Source organism: Odocoileus virginianus, chromosome 34 (genome assembly GCF_023699985.2).
Source record: "Odocoileus virginianus isolate 20LAN1187 ecotype Illinois chromosome 34, Ovbor_1.2, whole genome shotgun sequence".
NCBI classification, from domain to species: domain Eukaryota; kingdom Metazoa; phylum Chordata; class Mammalia; order Artiodactyla; family Cervidae; genus Odocoileus; species Odocoileus virginianus.
In genome coordinates, this window is record NC_069707.1 from 29,181,661 (window position 1) to 29,205,379 (window position 23,719).

A 23,719-nucleotide genomic window follows, 5' to 3' on the forward strand; every position below is an offset into this window, starting at 1 on the left:
TCAACATGGAGTCAGAATTGCTTCCTTTCTGCAACAGAAGTAGATCCCCTGGAGAAGGGAATGGCTACTCACTCCAGTATTCTTGCTTGGAAAATTTCATGGACAGGGAGCCTGGCAGGCTACAGATCATAAAGAGTTGGACATGACTAAAGAACTAACAGGGAGAGACGTTACTGTTTTGGGGCTCCAAAATAACTACAGATGGTGACTGCAGCCATGAAATTAAAAGACTCTTGCTCCTTGGAAGAAAAGCTATGACCAACCTAGACGCCATATTAAAAAGCAGGGATTTGCCAACAAAGATCCGTCTAGTCAAAGCTATGGTTTTTCCAGTAGTCATGTTTGGATGTGAGAGTTAGACTATGAAGAAAGCTGAGTGCCAAAGAATTGATGCTTTTGAACTGTGGTGTTGGAGAAGACTCTTGAGAGTCCCTTGGACTGCAAGAAGATGGTCAATTCTAAAGGAAATCAGTGCTGAATATTCGTTGCAAGGACTGATGCTGGAGGCTGAAACTCCAATACTTTGGCCACCTGACGCTAAGAACTGACTCTGGAAAGAGTCAGAACAACTGACTTTGGAAAGACCCTGATGCTGGGAAAGATTGAGGGCAGGAGGAGAAGGGGACAACAGAGGATGAGATGGTTGGATGGCATCACCGACTCAATGGACGTGAGTCTGAGTAAGCTCCAGGAGCTGATGATGGACCGGGAAGCCTAGTGTGCTGCAGTCCATTGGGTCGCAAAGAGTCAGACACGACTGAACTGAACTGAACTGAGCAACTAACACTTTCATGCTCACAAAGTAATTCACAGGAAGATAAAGAGAGTTAACGTAAATTAATGTTGTGGGCCCTTCAAAGACAATGAGGCGAGGAGAGGACTTGGATCAAATGGGCTTCACTCGGTTCCTCTCTGTCCCCCGCACCCGACATTAATACTTTACTGCAGTTGTCTGTGGGGACTTCCCTGATGGCTCAGTCTGTAAAGAATCTGCAATGCCAGAGACTCCGGAGATGTGGGTTCAATCCCTGAGTCGGGAAGATCCCCTGGAGGAGGAAATGGCAACCCTACTCCAGTATTCTTGCCTGGAGAATCCCATGGACAGGGGAGCCTGGTGGGCTACAGTCCACAGGGTCTCAAAGCTCCTCCTGGCACAGGCCTCCTGTCTTACATTCTTTAAGGCAGTTAGGAGGAAGGGGTTTCCAAAGGGTTTTCCTGAGTCTTCTGGGTCTCTATCATTTTCAGCTTGAAATGTGCCTGCCAGAGCAGCAACATCCGGGGGCGGCTAGCCCTGAAACCATCACTTCCCTGTGTTTCTGTCCTGTCTCCTCTTTTCCTAAGAACACCAGTCATGCTGGATTAAGAACCCACCCTAATAGGATATGATTTTATTCACTACCTGGATGACTCCTTTTGTCCTTCCATGAGCCTGACCTGTTTCTGAGAATGGATCAGGGCTGAGGGTCAGGGCTCTTTCTGGCCAACCTTTTAGAAGGCTGAAGGGAGTTGGGGCAGCTCCCTGGCGCTGTGTTTACCATGTGTGGCTTTGGAACTTTAGCCATTCAAGACTAAGGGAGAGAATTCACGCAGCATGTTGTCACATATAGGTCACAAATGCCCAGGGACATGCAAACACGTCTCCAAGGGCACGTGCCCACTGTTACTCTGGGAAGTGAAACATTTTGGCTTCTTTTCTATCTCCCTCGCATGTGCACGGGCCACTTTTACTCTTTGCTTTACACAGCTTTATACTGCTTAACTTTTGAAAACCACCTTTTCTACTTTTATATATACACAAAAATTTAAACATGAATAACTCTCCTCTGGGCAGGTCCCTTTTACTAAACTGTGGAAAGCAGATGTATCAAAACAGCTAAAGACTTTTCCTTTCAAACCTCCTCCCCACCCAATTTAAAAATTATTTCCTGAATGTGTGTTCTATGCCTACCTTTGGAACAGAGTCTATTATCTTACTTTCTTTGTTTTGAAAGTCCAAAGACCTTGTACCTATTCCCAAATAGGTGATGCTAAAGGCAGGAAGGCAGGAAGACAGAAAGGAAGGAAGGAAAGAAGAAAGGAAGGAAAGGAGGGAGGGAGGGGGTGGGAAGGAAGAGAAGGTAGGAGGGAGGGGGCATGGGGAAGGAAGAAAAGAAGGAAAGGAATTACTAATTAATGACAATGGGACCCTGAGAACTGAGCAGAGATGAGCGAGGCTCTCATTCTCCTCTTTAACTTTACACTAAAGTGTTTATTTTTATTTAAATTTATTTTGCAAAGAGTCTGTTGCAAGTCAGATTTTTAGTTCAGTAAGGAGGCACTGATCTGATTAAAGCCTCCAAGATCTCTGTGCTTGTCTGTCTCCTCAGAGGTAGCACAGAGAACTCTTTGAGGTTTTGTTATGAAATTATGAACAAGGGCTACTGTATCCAAGCCATCTGTTATACTTCAAGAGCTGGTCAAGAGTTTGAGAGAGGTGGAGAGCGATCCAGAACTGCAGACTTCTGACCTGGAATCCAGTCCTGGGCTCTGTTCTGCTGGCTGGTCTTGGGTTCATACTGTCCTTTGAGCCTGAGCTCCAGGAAAGCTGATGCTCTAAGGCTTTCTTCTCAAAGAATTTAACTGGGCTGTGAATTTAAAAACCAAGAGCTAATGATGCAGAACAATAGAAACATACATGTCCAATAAAAATAGAAAAAATACGCAACTGCACAAGTATTCATAGGTTAGCAAATTTAAACAAGGAATACAACTCACCACCTATAAGACTAATGGATTTTTTTTCTTTTAAAGAACAAAATCCGATGACTAAGGGATCAAGCCTTATATACTACTGTTATGGCTTAATTGGGACAAAATTTTTAGAGTGTAATTTTTCAATCTATATACATGTGTGCATAAGTTTGAATCAGCCATAACACTTTTAGGAGTTTATTTCTGAAAATGCCTTAAATATGCACAATGATTTAGCTACATGCTGCTTCCTACAACCTTATTTAAAAGAATGAAAACCTGCACATAAGCTATCCGTTCAGTTCACTTAAGTCATTCAGTTGTGTCTACCCTTTGTGACCCCATGGACTGCAGCACGCCAGGCTTCCCTGTCCATCATCAACTCCCAGAGCCTGCTCAAACTCATGTCCATCCAATCTGTGATGCCATCCAACCATCTCATCCTCTGTTGTCCCCTTCTCCTCCCACCTTCAATCTTTCCTAGGATCAGGGTCTTTTCCAATCAGTCAGTTCTTCGCATCAGATGGTCAAAGTACTGGAGTTTCAGCTTCAGCATCAGTCCTTCCAATGAATATTCAGGGATGATTTCCTTTAGGGTTGACTGGTTTGTTCTCCTTGTAATCCAAGGGACTCACAAGAGTCTTCTCCAACATCACAGTTCAAATGCATCAGTTCTTCGGTGCTCAGCTTTCTTTATAGTCCAACCTTCACGTCCATACATGACTACTGGAAAAACCATAGCCTTGACTAGACAGACCTTTGTTGGCAAAGTAAATGTTTCTGCTTTTTAATATGCTGTCTAGGTTGGTCATAGCTTTTCTTTCAAGGAGCAAGTGTCTTTTAATTTCATGGCCGCAGTCACCATCTGCAGTGATTTGGGAGCCCAAAGAGATAAAGTCTGTCACTTTTATGACACTTTATCTGTCACAGATAAAGTCTGTTTCCATTGTTTATCCATCTATTTTCCATGAAGTGATAGGACCGGATGCCATGATCTTCATTTTTTGAATGTTGAATTATAATTTATAAAACGCAACTCAACCATTGAAATGAATGTTGTGGTCACTGCGCTTCCAGCCCTGCTCCGTATGGCCCAAGGAGTCTCATGCTGTGGTCTTATGAAGGATGAGGGTAGGGGGTTCCTCGCCTGTCACATCCTCATCCAACCCGAAAAGCACAGTAGAGTGAATACTAGATGTGAGCGCTACTGCTAGAACAAAAAATGAATTTTAATACAGCAAAAGATGTTTGTGGTATAATATGAAACAACAAAAAGGCTATGAAGCTGTGTGGACACTGTTAAAGAGAAAACCACAGTAATACTTGCCCTTATTGCAGCTTCCATCTTCTCCAGAAACGTCATCTTAATCAACCAATCTGGAATGTTCTGGGCAGCACTAATGAGGTGATCCGTCACGCAAGTCTTCTCCGTTAACCTCCCCACCTCCAATCCCAGGAAGAAGAGGCAACCGGCAGGCAACTAGCATGCTGCAGTCTATGGGATCGCAGAGAGTCAATTTACCTGCGTATCTGTACAGTGGAATAGAATTTAACAGAAAAAAAAAAAAGAGTAAAATATATGTACTGTGACATGGATGAATAGCAAAACCATTATACTCAATTTTAAAAAAAAAAGCCAGTACAAGAGACGACATGTTATGTGATTCTATTTATATGAAATATCCAGAAAAGGCAAAGCTCTAAGAACAAAAAGTAGATTCACAGTGGGCAGGGGGGAGGGGAGAGGACAAGGCGGGCAATGCAGATAAACAGTAAATGTGTTACAATGATGGAAAAGTTCTAAAATACTCCCCGGTGTACTACCTGTCTCCGCACAGACCTTCCCGTGAGCACATTAACTGGATTCTGTTCCAGATTTGCTAGTTAACACTGTGGCTCCTGAGAAATAAGAGACACAGTCCTGACTAATTTTGACTGAAAGAAAGTGCCATAGCCACAAAGAGACATCCCCCAAAGACAATAAAAACAGATCTTTACTCTGTCCAGTGTGATTACTTCTGAGCAGAACTCTTACTTGCTATTTGTTAGTAAGTTAAAACCCTTGCCATTTCCTTTTCCCTGCAAAAAAGAAAGTCCTGGCCCACAAATAATCCTTCCTTTTTCTAATAGCTCCCTTGTCCTACCCTTCTCTCTCTACAAACGTTCCAGTTTGTAAGCTTCTCAGAGAGCTCTTCCAGTTGCTCAATGGGATACTGCCTCATTCAAAACTTGTTGAATTAAGCCAATTTCATTTTCAATTTCACTTGGTTGCATTTTGTTTTTAACAAGACCGAAAATCTACATTTTTGATGGCCTGATGGTTTGGGGGTTTTCCTTCCCAGTTTTCCCTTCCTAAAGCATTTCTCTCTCCCAAGAGAGGCAGGGCACATACAAAGCATAACAGAAGAGCGTTCTTATAATGGAACTCAAGGTGGGGAAAGAGAGGAAATGAGTGATGGAGACAGAGGGAGAGAGAGAGAATGAGGGGGCGGGGCTTTCAAGCACACTATTCTATCTCATATAAATAGAATCACATGACATACTGTCTGTTGTATCTGGCTTTTTTAAAAATTGAGCATAATGGTTTTGCTGTTCATCCATGTCACAGTACATATATTTTACTTTTTTTTTTTTCCCTGTTAAATTCTATTCCACTGTTCAGATACACAGGTAAATTGACTCTCTGTGACACCATAGACTCCAGCATGCTGGCTTCCCTGTCTTCACTATCTCCTGGAGTTTGCTCAAACTCATGTCCATTGAGTGGGTGGTGGTTTAGTCGCTAAATCGTGTCCAACTCTTGCAATTCCATGGGCTCTAGCCTGCTGGGCTCCTCTGTCTATGGAATTCTCCAGGCAAGAATACTGGAGTAGGTTACCATTTCATTCTCCAGGGGCTCGTCCCAACCCAGGAAAGAAGTCAGAGTTTCTTGCATTGCAGGAAGATTCTTTATTGACTGAGCTACGAGGGAAGCCCACTGAGCAGGTGATGCTATCTCATCATCTAATCCTCTGCCGTCCCTTTCTCCTTTTGCCTTCAGTGTTTTCCAGTATCAGCATCTTTTCCAGTGAATCAACTCTTCACATCAGGTGGCCAAAGTATTGGAGCTTCAGCTTCAGCAACATATTAAACGATTAATCAATCAGTTAACCCATTTATTATTTATGCATTGTCTACATCATGGAACCATGTCTAATGGATTCGTTTCTCAATTCTTGTTAATCTAGATGTCTCGGGCCTTAACACTGTTATTGCCTCCCTAAGGCTTTGGGTCAGGATCACTTTCTTTCCTCTAAAGTACCTTCTTTTTGGTGGGGATGGGGTGTATATCCTTTTTTAAAAAATCTTTCCTATATTGTGGGTCTCTCTTGGTTTAATGTTTAGAATTATTTTAAGTTATTGTATATTCCTTGATTCAGAAAAGTATTGCAGAATCAGATTCCTCTTTGGTTTTAGTGTATACATTTGTGATCTTAAAAGCCCTTCTTTTTTACTTATGTGTCTTTTGTACATTCAGTACATCTTTTCACATCTTAGTGTCATTTCGTCCTGTATCTGACTGCCAGGTGAGTCATCTTAAAACCCAGTTCTTATCATTTTATTTTCCTTCCCAGAAATCTTCAATGCTTTTCAATGGCTTACAGGAACAAGCTCAAACTCCTTATTCTTGCATTGACGAAATCATTTAATCATGTCTCAATTTCCTTTTCCTGCCTTATCTCACTCTATTCTAAAAAGTCTTACTCAGGTTAAGTTGATCTTCCTGTTGTTTATCACCACATTGCCTTTAATTTTCTTTAAAAATAAAGAATTTTAGCATGTTTTCTGCCTCTGTTTTTTATGTTTGCTCCACTTTCCCCCATCATCCTTGAATGTTATCTGAATTCTAGCAATTTTTTCAGATGTAACTCCAGAAATTTTTTTTCCTTAAAACCCTCTCTGGTCCCCTGCCTGCAGCCCTGGTTGTCAAAGCAATCAGGTCCTCTTCACTCTGGGGCCTACGTTGCTTGCTGATCAGCCCGATTATTTACTTCTTACAGCTGCTATTTATGTTTGTATGTTTTCATGCCAGTTCTCCACAATGAGAGATCAGGAATGCATATCGCACTGTGCGTGTCTGTGTGGTCAGTCGCTTCAGTCGTGTCCGACTCTTTGCTACCCCATGGACCATAGCCTGCTGGCCTCCTCTATTCCCAGGGTTCTCAGGCAAGAATACTGGAGTGGGTTGCCATGCCCTCCTCCAGGGTATCTTCCCATCCCAGGGGTTAAATCTGTGACTCCTGTATTTCAGGTGCATTCCTCACACACTAAGTCCCCTGAGAAGCCTGTCTTACACTGTATATATACCCCTCAGTACTGAAGATGCCTTGTGTGAAATTGCACTCATCAGACACAGGGTTTTCTCCATGTGGTGGAATTCTAGAGCTGGATGGAGATTTGGAGACCTGACAAGTTGGTTGATCGATTAATGGAGTCTGAGCTAAAGAACACTTTAAACTTTTGAACCTAGCTATATACTCAAAATAATCAATTTTGACTAAGTGGCTTTATTAGTATGTATTATTGAGGTTGATTTATAAAGAAAGATGTATAGCATGCATGAACAGTTTGATACAGAAGTATATCTAAGTGAAGTGAAGTGAAAGTCGCTCAGTCGTGTCCGACTCTTTGCGACCCCATGGACTGTAGCCGGCCAGGCTCCTCTGTCCATGGGATTTCCCAGGCAAGAATACTGGAGTGGGTTGCCATTTCCTCCTCCAGGGAAGTATGTCTAAGACATGGCTAAAATTAACCATGGAGAGATCTTTCCGCAGTCTGATGGTCGTGTCAAAGTTTAAAGGTTCAGCTTCTGATTAAGACTAATGCTCCTGATTCTGTGTTCAGCGAAACCTCAGACTCCGTGATTCCTCATGATTTATGTTACCACATGCAGAACCATAATATCCCAGCAGGTGGCGCTGCTTCTCTGCAGAAGATTATTTTTGATGGGTTCATCAGCCTCCCTCACTCACGTTGCTACTGCAAAGGCCAGTCCCCAAGAAGCAATTTGAATATTTTACCTTAGTGGAGGGGCTTTACTGGTGGTTCAGCAGTAGAGAATCTGCCTGCCAGTGCAGGTGACACGGGTTTGATCCCTGGGTTGGGAAGATGCTCTGGAGAAGGAAATGGCAACCCACTCCAGTATTCTTGCCTGCGAAATCCCACAGACAGGAGTTTTGCGGGCTACAGTCCGTTGGCTTGCAGAGAGTCAGACATGACTCAGTAACCAAACAACAACAACCTTAGTGGAAATAGGAATTGCTTCCATTTCTTATAGAATCCCTTGATAAACAAGGGTATCAAAAAGCCAGATTTTTAAAAATTATTTTCATTTGAACATTTCTGACCTTGTTTTCTGACCAGTTTTCCTCATTATTATCCTCAAACACTTCAGGTCTTTCTGCTCTTGTAACCAGTTGAGGAGACCGAGAGGACTTGCAAAGACCATCTAGGATCTTACGGCCCAGATCCTCGGGCCAGATCCTCACTCAGAGGCAAGGGCAGAGCCGGGAGGCAAACGCAGATCTCCTGTCAGTCGCCTTTGCTGTCGCATCCTGTCCAGGCCATCAGCTATGCCTCACCACCAAGTGAAATGCGACAAAGCGAATATCCACTTCATGCTGAGGAGTTACCAGGGGCGTCCCCAAATAGGAGTGTGCGTGTCTCTGCGTGTGTGTGTATGTGTGTGAGAGAGAGAGCAGGAAAAGGATTCTGTGCAATAATTTTATTATTCTCTTTGCAGCACCTTACCTGGGGTAAGCCCTCTTTTTTTTTTTTTTTTTGAATGAATGAAGGATGGAAGGAAATGAAGAAAGAAAGGAAGGAAAGCTACAGGAGAGGGAAGGGAGTGAAGGAAGAAAAGGACAGAAAGAAGCAAGGGGAAGGAAACAGAAAGGGAGAAGGAGGGGGCTGGAGCGGGCAGCCCAGAGACTTGTAGCATCGCTAACCACCCACCGCGGCTGATAGATGTGGCGATGATTCATGCTTGTTTAGAGCACTCTGCAGAAATAGGATGGAGAACATTTTCTGGCCAACTGGGTTATTTTATTAGCTCTTATTTCATTCTGTTTTGCTGCGGGCAATAAATTAAAAGGTGAATTCAGCGGCGTGTAGATCTCAGGGGCGATAAATGTCCACCGGCCGCTGGGTCACATCCCGCAGCCACGGCAGCCCTGAGGCCGCTCCCCGAGTCCCCTCTGCCCGCAGCACGGACGCTGCCCATGCACGAGGCAGATGGGACATGGGAGCGTTAGGGACACGTCCATACTCAAAGTCAGAAAAATGCCAGGAAACCCAAACACATGGTTTTCTTAAACTCACGTCTCACAGGAGAAATATCGCTCTCCATAGAAGCAGAGCAGAGGAGCTGCGGCTCAAGACAGGAAGCACAGCCTCTCCTATTTCTGACTCAAGCACGAAGTATGCGCTTTGCTTTCTTGTGATTTATCTCATTCTAGAGGCAAAGCCTAAACGCCTCGAGTTTTATTTCTGTGATTTTTTTTTCCTTTAGACCCAGCCCCTCCTTAGGGATTTTATGTTTGATGATATATAGCTCACTTGACCTGGTCAGCCTTCAAAACTCATCTATTCTGTGTTCCATTCTTAATCTTGCTAGCTGACTAAAAAGATTAATCTGAAGTGATAATTCTTATCTTAGAGGACACATGTCATTTAAAAAACATTTTTATTGAAATATATAGGTGTTTTACAATATTAAGTTAGTTTTGGGAACACACCAAAGTGATTTAGATTATATATATATACACACACACACATATATATAAACTGAATCAATTATGTATAATCAGTTATACATAAGTAAATCAGTTAATATTATTTTTCAGATTCTTTTCCATTATAAGTTATTACAAGATAATTGAATGCAGTTCCCTGTGCTATACAGTAGCTCTTTGTTATCTACTCTGCATACAGTAGTGTGTATATTTTAGCACCAAATTCCTAATTTATCCTCCTTTCTGTTTCCCCTATGGTAACCATAAGTTTGTTTTCTATGCTTTCGAGTGTTTTGTCACTAAGTTCATTTGTATCATTTTTTAAGTTTCCACATATAAGCGATATCATATGATATTTGTCTTTCTCCATTGGACTTACTTCACTTAATATGACAATCTCTTCACTTAATATGATAATGTGACTTGCCAGGTGCTATGTTGTCATGGAGACCAACCTAGACAGCATATTAAAGAACAAAGACATTACTTTGCCAACAAAAGTCCATCTAGTCAACAAAGCTATGGTGTTTCCCGTGGTCATGTGTGGATGTGAGAGTTGGACTATAAAGAAAGCTGAGCGCTGAAGAATTGATGCTTTTGAACTGTGGTGTTGGAGAAGACTCTTGGGAGTCCCTTGGACTGCAAGGAGATCCAGTCAGTCCATCCTAAAGGAAACCAGTCCTGAATATTCATTGGAAAGACTGATGCTGAGGCTGAAACCCCAGTACTTTGGCCATCTGATGCGAAGAACTGACTCACTGGAAAAGACCCTGATGCTGGGAAAGATTGAAGGCAAGAGGAGAGGGGGACGACAGAGGATGAGATGGTTGGATGGCATCACCAACTTGATGACATGAGTTTGAGCAGGCTCCATAAGTTGGTGATGGACAGCGAAGCCTGTGTGCTGCCTTCCATGGGGTCACAAAGAGTCAGACAAGGACTGAGCGACTGAAGTGAACTGAACTGATGTTGTCATGGACCAAGTCACAAGGCCATGGGAAGGCGTGTCTGTGTCTTTAGAGAGGACACAGGCAAGGGGTCTGTGTCTTTGCCTCTGCGTGATGACATGCAGAGGGCCGAGTGCTGCAGGAGGTCTGTGGGAGCTGGCAGGGGAGAGGGTGGTGTTCAGGGTTGGTAAAAAGATAGACTGCAGCCAGTGGCAGCTGCCCAGGCTGAGGGACAGAGGCCGGAAGGAGTCAAAAGTGACTTCTAGTTTTATTTTAGAAACTCAGTAGGTAGAATGAAGTGTAAAAGCGAGTGTAGTCACAGGGGAGCCACAGTTACGCAAAAGTGTGTGTATAAGAAAATCTGAGTGTGTTGAGGAATGAGGATGATATATTTTCAGTGTAGGGGATGAAGGACTTTGAGCCTAAAGACAGGCAAGCTTCAGGTAACCTCACTGTTACCAAGGAATACAATATATGTTACAACTTTTGTTTTTTTTTTCTGGCACACGTAGGGTTTATTTGAAACATCTTAAGGACAGAGCTTCACCATAATTATAAAAATGACATACAGAATCAACAGATTTATATTGCTTATACTTCTAAATGCAGAGACCATGGAACCATCTACACATTGTCTAAAATTAAAATAAAATTTAAAAAATGAATTCAAGCTTGAAAGATGGTCATTTACCTAATCTTAAAATGCAGGCACAAAGACCTCTTGAACTATACACATTCAAACTGTACTCATGATGGAAAACACAAAAACTGCAGCAATTCCAAAAAACCACAGGCATAATGGCCATAATTATTTTCTGTTATAATCATTGTTCCTATAATTTTGAGAACTTTTATGTTTTAAAAAACTAGTAACTTAGGAATGTTTTCAGGCACTACAATTTATGACCATCAAAATAGTCTTCTAATGGGCCCACAGCATTCAGAGATTCAAGCTAAAGACACTTCGGGGTTTGGCATGTAAAACAGTCATTCAGTCAGTTCAGTCACCCAGTTGTGTCTGACTCTTTGTGACCTCATGGACTGCAGCATGCCAGGCTTCCTTGTGCATCACCAACTCCCAGAGCTTGCTGAAACTCATGTCCATTCAGTTGGTGATGCCATCCAAACATCTCATCCTCTGTCATCCCCTTCTGCTGCTTTCAATCTTTCCCAGCATCAGGGTCTTTTCCAGTGAGTCAGTTCTTTGAATTAGGGGGCCAAAGTACTGGAGTTTCAGTCTCAGCATCAGTCCTTCCAATGAATTTTCAGGACTGATTTCCTTTAGAGTTGATTGGTTTGATCTCCTTGCAGTCCAAGGAACTCTCAAGAGTCTTCTCCAATACCACAGTTCAAGAGCATTAATTCTTCAGCACTCAGCTTTCTTTATAGTCCAACTCTCACATCCATATAAGACCACTAGAAAAACCATAGCTTTGACTAGATGGACCTTTGTTGGTAAAGTAATGTCTCTGCTTTTTAACATGGTGTCTAGGTTGGTCATAGCTTTTCTTCCAAGGAACAAGTGTCTTTTAATTCCACGGCTGCAGTCACCATCTGCAGTGATTTTGGAGCCCCATGAAATAAAGTCAGCCACTGTTTCCTTTGTATCTCCACCTATTGCCATGAAGTGATGGGACTGGACACCATGATCTTAGCTTTCTGAATGTTGAGCTTTAAGCCAACTTTTCCACTCTCCTCTGTCACTTTCATCAAAAGGCTCTTTAGTTCTTCTCCACTTTCTGCCATAAGGGTGGTGTCATCTGCGTATCTGAGGTTATTGATATTTCTCCCGGCAATCCTGATTCCAGCTTGTGCTTTATCCAGCCTGGCATTTTATAATTACTGTTAAACAGTAATAGGAATGAAATCTGGTTGAGAAGTGACTGTGATTGTTCTCAGAATTTGCAGTCCCTTCACATACTGCATGGCACATACAACTGGAAAACCACCTTCTGTTGGCACTGTTTGCTTCAGTAGTGCATTTTATCTTACAACCACTAAAACTGCACAGTAGGCAAATAGAAAACTGAAGACAAAGAGAAACAAGAACGCAAAATAAAAAACCCTAAATATCTTTAACATGTAATTTTAGTTAGTTACATTGGACATTCTACTTGGAATAGCATGCACAAAAGGATGGTCTGCTTTTAAGGTTTTCCTTTGAAGATTTACGAGCACCCAGACATCACAGACAGGCGTGCACACACACAATACAACAATACTCTAGCAGGTCAATGAGAAAGGCCGATAAATTTTTTACAGAGATTCTTCTATACAGAGTTGTCTTTTGTTAAGTCCCATGATGATAATGTTGGAAATTCACATTGGATTCCAAGAACAAGAAACCAATGTTTAGTTATCACAAAAAGGCAAGCCACGCATGCAGATCTGAAACACAAGCCTAAATGAAGCCTGAAATACTCGGCTGTGGAGCAGTTAGTCATGGAGTCAGGAAGTGTGGTTTAATCCACCAAAAGAATAAAAGGTGGGGAAAAAATGGAAAAACAACACTCTCCTTCCCCTTCCTTTACCCTAAAGGCAAGAAAAGGAACAATGATTAAAATAATGATAATAATAATCACATGTCACATTTGAGAGACTGGCCAATTACAAGGTATTAAAGTCGCTAAAGATACTTGCAGAAAAACCACAGTTCAAGTCATTCAGTGATGACAAAGATGTTCTAACTGATCCAACTTTCTGGGTGCTTCCAAAGAACTTGATTTTTCATCCTGAAGTCACTGTATGGTGTTTGTGTAGTGAACGCAGGACACTCACTCCCTGGGTCACATGTCTACTTGAGCTCCGGGAGCCAGGTTCAGCCTTGAGATTCACATGGAGGGGTAATTACAAGGGCCACCAGGAAAGCAGATGACATAGGTGCAGCGTGACCTTGTTCAAGCAGAGAGGAGCATCTCAGACCTGGGTTGTGTTCTCACTGCATGGAGAAGCTCTCCCCTGGCTGAAAACCAGGAGGCGCTGGGCACACTGCAGAAAATGGGGTGCTATATTTATGGGGTGCAAGGGGTTACCAGCCAGAAGCTCAAGACACAGCTTTCCTGCAGGCAGAAATGTGCATCATGCCAACCATTCACAGCCAGGCCTTGAAACTACACAATCTCTAACACCAAGAACAGCCACAGTGGAGGTTGTAGGGACCACTGATATTTGATTGACAGCCGAGGTAGACATTTCACCTTCCAACCAAATCTCAGGTCGAATTTCTATTCGCCCCAGGAGACTGGTTCCACATACTGCCTTTCTCTTAGCTTTCAAAATGCCAGGGCTCCTCCGAAACAAAGTGACAGATGGCCATTTTGCTGCAAGACCAACCACTTTTGCAGTTCTATTTTGGTTAAAACAGCCTTGCATAGTAAGCCACAGAAGGAGCCTGCGGCTGGAGGCTGGTGTCAGTTACATCCATGAGCCAGCACAGGTGACTGACCCTGCATGCCAGGGTCCACTCTGTGGGATGGATCCACGTGAGCGGCACGGAGGCGGCAAGAGGATGCAGCGCCACTGAAATATCAGAGGGCTTCTGCTGTCACTTGCCCAGACACTCTTTGTCAGGACAAGCCCAGGAGAAAAAGCCTTCTGACCATAATCATACCATCAGTAAAATAGGAATAAAAATAAAAAGTGTCCCAGAGGATGTGTTAAAAAGCAACAAAATTATTCTTAAGGTTGAATTTCTAATATTTGTGTTCTCCCAGGAACTTACCACATACACACAAACCACTGATGTACTATTGAATTTTAAATCATGTGCTAAAATCCAAATTACTGATTTGTACAAATAATGGACGAAAAGTACTGACCAAAATACACCTGCGTTACACTGTGTGGACCAAATTAAACTACCTGGACTTTGACCCCCCAAACCCCCAAAAAAGTAAAACATAAAAAAAAAAGTAACCAAAAATGTAAATAAACATTTTGCAAAGCTTAGAATCAAAGTCAACATTTTATCCAGATTTCTAATGGTTAAATTCTAATGTGGGTCATTAATGGCTCACAATTTAATCTTGTTTGGACTTCCAGACCGAAAAGGTGCTTTGCACTTTTGACTTTCCAAACAAGCTGAATGTCTTGATGGGCTTTCTGTGCCCAAATTTAATTTTAAACAAGCAGCAGTCATATACCAAATATGACTGACTTCCTTAAAAAATTCCTGTTGAATTGGAGGAAATTATTTAACCCCGACTCCAATCCATAAAGGACTGCCAATGAAGTGTGTGTGTATGTGTGTGTATACCGATCTGTGCCTGCACATACATATGTATTACACAGACAGAGAGAGGTATACACAGTATATCTGTGCAGAGATAGAGAGGCAGAAACAGCACACTGTGCTTGTATTGTGACAACACAGTAAAACAACCTTAGGAGTGAAGGGAAAGCAGATAAAACCTTCTAGTTTTATGTAACTAAGAGACTAGCTCAACTTTTTACCAAACTTGTCTATAACTCCCCTCCAAACAGACAGACTTCTTTTAAGTGGAAAGAGTTCTTTACAAAAAATACTTTGTTTTCACAGACATCTATACTATTCCAAACAAAATCAATTCTGCTGGCAAATTGTGGATTCACAGGGACATTTGAGCTCTCATTAAAATGGAAAGCAGTCAAACCTTTACATCTACAGATTACACATTTAATAGTTTCACAAATCTGGCCAAATTCGTGAAGACATCTAGAATGCTTTCATCACATTGTAGACATAAATATAGAAATCATCATCAAATTTGATGAAGCAGATAGAGGGTTTGACCTCTACTTGATGGATGATCATGCCATTCCTTTCAGAGCCATCTTGTTTGGCGCATTCCACATGTTTGCCAACCAAGAAGTCTACCACGTCTCCTAGTTCCCTTTGTACTGGAAGTGAATCAATAGAATAAGGCATAATGCGAAGGTCACCTTCTTTATAATCATCTAAGAGCTGGTACATATACAAGATAGGATCTTTTTCGTAGGTGATATAAAACCACATGTTCATTACAGGGACGCGTGCTAGGATCATTCCCCTCTACTCATCTTTAGAGCCATCCTCCGATTCAAACAGGTGCTTCACTGCTTTGATAATCATCATGTCCGCTAGGTGTGCATCACAGATTTGAGATGTTGCAACTCTATCAGAGAGGACTTCCAGTGCAGAAATTCTTTCATCTTTATTAAGTTAGGCAACACTGAATAATAGGATATTATAGTATATTATATATTATATATATATATTATAGCATATATATATGCTAATAGTCATAGCAACACTGAATAATAGGATATGTGAGTCGCCTATCAGGATCCATCCTCTGTCCTTGGCATCATCCATCCCTGGGCCCTGGGCTCACAAACATGCTATCCTGCTGCTCAAATACATAATTCACCCACGCTTGTCAGTGGCTAGAAAATGATGTCACCTGCTTTGTTCTCCAGAGAAGGCAATGGCACCCCACTCCAGTACTCTTGCCTGGAAAATCCCACGGATGGAGGAGCCTGGTAGGCTGCAGTCCATGGGGTCGCAAAGAGTCGGACACGACGGGGCAACTTCACTTTCACTTTTCATTTTCCTGCATTGGAGAAGGAAATGGCAATCCACTCCAGTGTTCTTGCCTGGAGAATCCCAGGGATGGCAGAGACTGGTGGGCTGCTGTCCATGGGGTCGCACAGAGCCGGATACGACGGAAACGACTTAGCAGCCGCAGCAGTTTTGTTCTCCACAAGAAAACTCTTTCAGTTCAGTTCAGTTCAGTAACTCCGTGTGTCCAACTCTTTGCGACCCCAAGGACTGAAGCAGGCCAGGCTTCCCTGTCCATCATCAACTCCCAGAGCTTGCTCAAACTCATGTCCATCCAGTCTGTGATGCCATCCAACCATCTCATTCTCTGTCATCCCCTTCTCCTCCTGCCTTCAATCTTTCCTAGCATCAGGGTCTTTTCCAGTCAGTCAGTTCTTTGCATCAGGTGGCCAAAGTATTGGAGCTTCAGGTTCAACATCAGTCCTTCTAGTGAATATTCAGGACTGATTTCCTTTAGGGTTGACTGGTTTGATCTCCTTGCAGTCCAGGGGACTCTCAAGAGTCTTCTCCAACACCACAGTTCAAAAGCATCAATTCTTCAGTGCTCAGCTTTCTTTATAGTCCAACTCTCCCATCCATACATATCTACTGGTAAAACCATAGCTTTGACTATACAGAACTTTGTTAGCAAAGAAATGTCTGCTTTTTACTATGGGGTTTAGGTTCGTCGTAGATTTTCTTCCAAGGAGCAAGCATCTTTTAATTTCATGTCTGCAGTCACCATCTGCAATGATTTTGGAGCCCAAGAAAATAAAGTCTGTCACTGTTTCCCTTGTTTCTTCATCTATTTGCCATGGAGTGATGGGACTGGATGGTATCCATGATCTTAGTTTTCTGAATGTTGAGCTTTAAGCCAACTTTTCCACTCTTTTCTTTCACTTTCATCAAGAGGCTCTTTAGTTCCTCTTCACTTTTTGCCATAAGAGTGGTATCATTTGTATATCTGATGTTATTAATATTTCTCCCAGAAATATTGATTTCAGCTTGCACTTCATCCAGCCCGGCATTTAGCATGATGTGTTCTGCATATGAGTTAAATAAGCTGGATGACAATATACAGCCTTGACGTACTCCTTTCCCAATTTGGAACCAGTCTGTTGTTCCATGTCTGATTCTAACTATTGCTTCTTGACCTGCATACAGATTTCTCAGGAGGCAGGCAAAGTGGTCTGGTATTACCATCTCTTGAAGAGTTTTCCACAGTTTTTTGTGATCTACACAGTCAAAGGCTTTGGCCCTTACAGTCATTTGGGAGCTGAGAGAACTATATTTGAAGGTGTTTGCAGCACTGTCAAAACTTCCGTCTCGATTTGACCTTCTCTGTGCCATGTATGTAGAAGCCATGAACTTAATAGTCTGTTAGTATTATGACTCAAAGAAATAAAAAAGAACAAGAAAATTAAGTATTCAGTGTTCCCCAAATGGCTTTCTACTTGACTTTGGACACCAGAGATGGGAGTTTTTTAGCTGTTCTGTAAAACTTGCGATATGAAGCTCATTAAACCCGAGCCAGAGTGATGGGAATCTTCAAAGTATCTCTACAGAAACTCATTCTGAGACTTCTTAATGATGATAAAGAAGTCAAAGTAACATGCCCAGGGTCGAGCTCCTTTTTCAAAGTGTCCATAACTTTGAAGAAAGAATAATATATTATTTGGAAGGAATGTAGAACAACCATGAGTGTTTAGGAATAGCCCATGCCTTTGAAACTACTCCATGAAAAAAGTTCTGTGATTTCATCAGTTTGGGAGATCACTCTCAATACTTTCTTTCCCTTACGGGGTGTCATTGACATCTGATGAGTTCTGAGAATTTCTGCAGTAAAGAACCCCTGGAAAACTTCAGATTAAAAATAAACAAACAAGCACAACAAACAAAAAGATATCTAACAGTGAGTATTTCAGTTATCTGTTTTGTGAGTGTGTCATACCATCTTTCTCTTCTATCTCCTCTACAAAACCTTTACTAAAACTTTGAGGTGAAGAGGGTGAGTTCATGTTTTGGGTGAATGTGAAGAAGTGGTTGGGTGTATGGCAAAAGGAAAGACTGTCTTTGGGTGATAACTTACATATGGGTTCCATGGACAATGCAGAGTAACAAGATGGGTAAAGCTCAACATTCAGAAAACTAAGATCATGGCATCCGGTCCCATCACTTCATGGCAAATAGATGGGGAAACAGTGGAACCAGTGGCTGATTTTATTTTTATGGGCTCCAAAATCACTGCAGGTGGTGATTGCAGCTATGAAATTAAAAGATGCTTACTCCCTTGGAAGGAAAGTTACGACCAACCTAGACAGCATATTATAAAGCAGAGACATTACTTTGTCAACGAAGGTCTGTCTAGTCAAAGCTATGGTTTTACCAGTAGTCATGTATGGATGTAAGAGTTGGACTCTAAAGAAAGCTGAGCACAGAAGAATTGATGCTTTTGAACTGTGGTGTTGGAGAAGACTCTTGAGAGTCCCTTGGACTACAAGGAGATCCAACCAGTCCATCCTAAAGGAGATCAGTCCTGGGTGTTCATTGGATGGACTGATGTTGAAGCTGAAACTCCAATACTTTGGCCACCTGATGCGAAGAGTTAACTCATTTGAAAAGACCCTGATGCTGGGAAAGATTGAGGGCAGAAGGAGAAGGGGATGACATAGGATGAGATGGTTGGATGGCATCACAGACTCAATGGACATGGGTTTGGGTGAAACTCTGAGAGTTGGTGATGCACAGGGAGGCCTGGCTTGCGGTGGTTCATGGGGTTGCAAAGAGTCAGACATGACTGAGCAACTGAACTGAACTGAACTGACATATGGGTTCCGTGGACAATGCAGAGTAAACAAGGTGGGTAAGTAGAGATATTGTGGGATTTTGGAGGAGGGACAGGCAACTCAGATAGGAAGAGGTCAGAGAAGGCTTCCTAGACTGTGAAAGCTGAGTTGAAACTTGAAGGGTGAACGGGAGTGAACCAAATGTTCCAGTTATCATTACTATGTAGCAAATTACCTCAAAAGTTAAAGTCTTAAAACAACCATTTCATTTTGCTCACAACTGGGAAGGTCAGGAAATCAGCAGGGACTTTTTTTTTTAACTCTTTAAATTTTATTTTTTTGGCCACACTGCATGGCAATAGGGGTCTTCCCACACCAGGGATCAAACTTCTGCCCCCTGCACTGGGAGTGTGGCATCTTAACCACTGGACCACCAGGGGAGTGTCTTGGTTGGGAATTTCTAACTTGGAGGTTCACTTATGTTTGCAGCCAGATAACAACTGGGCTGCAGTCACCTGAAGGCTACTGCCTTAGTTTTCCAGGGTTTCTGTAACAATGTATCACAAACTAGGTGCTTTAAAGGACAGAGATTTATTGCTCACCAATTTGGAGCTAGAAGTCCAAAATCAAGGTGTCAGCAGGGCTGTACTCTGCCTGAAGACTGTAAAAGCAGATCATTCCCTGCTTGTCCCTAGCTTCCTGTGTTGGTTCAGTTGCTAAGTCACATCCGACTCTTTTGCAATCCCATGGGCTGTGGCCCACCAGGCTCCTCTGTCCATGGGATTTCCCAGGCAAGAATCTGTAGTGGGTTGCCATTACCTTCTCCAGGGGATCTTCCCAACCCAGGGATCGAAACCCGGTCTCCTGCATTGCAAGCGGTCTCTTGCATGGCAGGCAGATTCTTCACCGACTCCTTGGTGGTCGCCGGTATTCTTCGCCTCACAGGTGAATCCCATCCATCTCTGCCTTTCTTCTCAGGTGACCTCCCTGTCTGTCTCTTCGCAGAGTAGGCTGCTCCTTCTGTTTGTCACTGTGTCTGTATTTCCTGCTTCTAGTAAAGACACCAGTTATTAGTTTAGGAACCCCTCTGATCTACAGCCACACCACCCTGAACATGCCCAATCTCATCTGATTTCGGAAGTTAAGCAGGGTCAGGCCTGGTTAGTACTTGCATGCTCCCATCTGGTTGAACCCATCTGGATGAACCCATTCTAGTTCAGTATGACTTCATCTTAACTTGGCTACGTCTGCAAAGACCATCTTTCCAAATATGGTTGCATTCACAAGTTCCAGAGGTTAGGACTTGACATTCATTTTGGAGGGGCACTATTCACCTCGTAATAGCTGGTTAAGGCTGGATGTCTACGAGATCTCAATCACCTGTCTGGCTGTCAGATAGGAACTCAGCCGGACTGTTGACCAAAGTAGCTAAGTATGGTGGTCTGGGAGAAGCTGAACTTCTTACTTGGTGGTTGGTACCCCTACTCCCATCCTCTCCCTCAGCAGACATCCTGAGAACTGGGAGGATGCTTCATGGCCTTTTCTGGCCTCGCCTCAGAAATCACATAGCATCACTTGCGTCATACTCAATTGGTTGAAGCAGTCACAGGCTGTGACTCCTAGTTGGAGGCGTGTGAAAGAATTTGAGAGTATGGGATCATTGGTTCTCTGAAACTGAATGTTCGATGTTCTTATAAATGAAAAGGAATAAACAAAACAGTTAAAAGTCTTCAAAAGCCTATGACTGTTCATAGGCTATTACCCATACGCCACGGACAATAAGAGGGCCGGGAAAACAGTGGAAGAAGACAAGGAGTGATGAAGATAAACTAGGAGTGGAGCCCACCCCTCCACAAACAGCTTTCTTTTTTAAATTTATTTTTAATTGGAGGATAATTGCATTACAATGTTGTGTTGGTCGCTGTTGTACACCATTGTGAATCAGCTATAGATATACGTATATCCCTTTCGAGTAAATAGCTTTTTCATTGCATTGTTCTCAGGTAAGCATTTAAGTATGCCAGTGCTAAGACCCTGGTCGATACAGACTCATGGATCAGAGCATGTTTGCTCTCTTATATTAGATGTTTAAAACAGTATCATGTATTCTGATGAACTGTGGCATCCTTTTTCCTTCAGCATACTGTATTGAGAGGGGATGGACACCCTCGTTGATCTCTAAGTGAATGCTTTTTAATCATTCATGTATATGCATGCATTTTTGGTCTCCCAGGTGGCGCTAGTGGTAAAGAACCCACTTGTCAAAGTAAGAGACGTAAGAGACTTGGGTTCGATCCCTGGGTGGGAAGATCCCCTGGAGGAGGAGATGGCAGACTAGAGGGAAAGAGGATAAAGTTACCTGTGTGCTGTAATAACAGTTAGTTGTGCTGGGAAATGTTTAAAAGCCAGCTCTCTTGTTGGGAGGAGTCCAGACTTGTGACATTTGCTATTTTCTGTGGTGTAAATGTTTCTGCCAGGGCCAGTTTCAAAACACCAGTGTGACATCGTTGAATAAAAATTGGGAGGAGATGCCATCTCACTAAGGCTTCCCAGGTGGCGCTCGTGGTAAAGAACCTGCCTGAGAATGCAGGAAACTTAAGAGATTTGTGTTTGATCTGTGCGTGGGGGAAGGTCCCCTGGAGAAGGACATGGCAACCCAGTATTCTTGCTTGGAGAATCCCTTGGACAGAGGAGCCTGGTGGGCTACATCCATGAGGTCGCAGAGTCAGCACTCTGAACAAACTTAGCAAGCATGCATGCCATCTAAATATCATCTCTAGCAAGCTGACAGAAGCCAGCTGCAGCACCTCACTGCTTCTATCCAGCCATAGGCAGATTGGGATGAACACATTTATATGACAGCAGGAATTCAATAGATGAAAACATTATAGTAAAGTAGTTTTTCCGGGAAAGTTATTGTAAGTCAAAAAGGGAGTGTTAATTAGTTAACAGGTGAATATCAATAGGAAGCACAGGTGTGTTTGTGTACCCTCTCAATGGAGGGTACAGTGCCATTCAAGCATTCCTGGTTTCAAATGCAGATGAAGGCAGCCTTGTGGTTCCAGGCTCCTGGTCCATTGTCATGGTTTCTAATCTATTGAATGTGCTGGCTTACTATTGCAAATCAAGCTTCTGTTATAGCTGGAGGGTTTACTTGTCTTCTTTCTTAAATCACTTTTATGTCTAATTTTTAATTAGCAACATGAGGTGGGAGGGTGAAAAATTATCTGAAGATAATAGAACAACCAGCATGGTTTCATTTGAAGTTCTCTGAATGTATGCTGGAAATGTGACCAAAATTATATAACTGAATCTTGGAATTCAGAACCCAGGTGACAGCCTTTAACGCTTAAAAGAATAACTTTAAAGAGAACAGTACATAGAAATAGTAAATAGCAAGTATTAAAGTGACAGTATGTATAAACCCCTAACATGGACCATGAGAAAAATATAAATAGGTTCCAAAAATGTTCAGAAAAATCCTAGGATGAAGGGAGTACCGAAGTTATTATGGAAAACTAGCTATATTTTCAAGTTAAGACCAGAAATCTTGAAGTGAAATAGGTGCCAGCCTCTATCTCCTGCGTGTTGTATCATTAAATGAAATTGTCAAAAATCCAAAGGAAGAATGGATAGGACATTGGGAATTTATTTTGATATTTTAAAACTTGTGTGCAAATTGGGTTTCTGCAACTACATGCTATTGTAGATGCTTTATTAAAAGTCAGTAGTGTCCTGATGATGGGTCGCTAGGAATAGACAGCCCTCTGTATATCAGTACAGAAGTGCATTATCTATAGAGAATTTAAAAACTATAATTAAAATGATTCCAGGTTAATTTGCTTTTCATCACAATCATGGGCTAGTAATTCTAAGCAATGTCAATGATGAATCTTGAAAAAAGTTGTTGATTTAAGTTCTAATTTTTATAGTTATGACTGTTTTAATTACATATTAGCTGCAAATTTGTTTGTATTATTACTTGTCCTTTAATAGACGTTGTATTTTACAAAGAAGTCAATGTAGAGAATCCCAGTTATTTTCCTGGCTCTAGCCCATGTGGATTTAGCTACAAATGCTTGTTTCTATAGTGAGTTCATAATGGTTTGGAGTTCTATCTGGTTTCTGACAAAAGTCACATCCCCAGGTCCTAGGATGCTACATATCCTGCACTGAAGCAGTTCAGTTCAGTTCAGTTCAGTCGCTCAGTCGTGTCCAACTCTGTGCGACCCCATGAACCGCAGCACGCCAGGCCTCCCTGTCCATCACCAACTCCCAGAGTCCACCCAAACCCATGTCCACTGAGTCAGTGATGCCTTCCAACCATCTCATCCTCTGTCATCCGCTTCTCCTTCTGCCCTCAATTTTTCCCAGCATCAGGGTCTTTTCAAATGGGTGTGCTCTTTGCATCAGGTGGCCAAAGTATTGGAGTTTCAGCTTCAACATCAGTCCATCCAATGAACACCCAGGACTGATCTCCTTTAGGATGGACTGGTTGGATCTCCTTGCAGTCCAAGGGACTCTCAAGAGTCTTCTGCAACACCACAGTTCAAAAGCATTAATTCTTCTGTGCTCAGCTTTCTTTCTTTTTTTTTTTTTTTTTGTGCTCAGCTTTCTTTAGAGTCCAACTCTTACATCCATACATGACTACTGGTAAAACCATAGCGTTGACTAGACAGACCTTTGTTGACAAAATAATGTCTCTGCTTTTTAATGTGCTGTCTAGGTTGGTCATAACTTTCCTTTCAAGGAGTAAACATCTTTTAATTTCATAGCTGCAATCACCACCTGCAGTGATTTTGGAGCCCATGAAAATAAAGTCAGCCACTGGTTCCACTGTTTGCCCATCTATTTGCCATGAAGTGATGGGACCGGATGCCATGATCTTAGTTTTCTGAATGTTGAGCTTTCAGCCAACTTTTTCAC

At 42.3% G+C, this 23,719-nt stretch overlaps 1 pseudogene; it reads right to left on the reverse strand.

Annotated features, from left to right (window-relative positions):
• Positions 1 to 15,143: 15,143 nt before the first annotated feature.
• LOC110130887 (spindlin-1 pseudogene) lies at positions 15,144 to 15,665 on the reverse strand (annotated as a pseudogene).
• Positions 15,666 to 23,719: the final 8,054 nt, after the last annotated feature.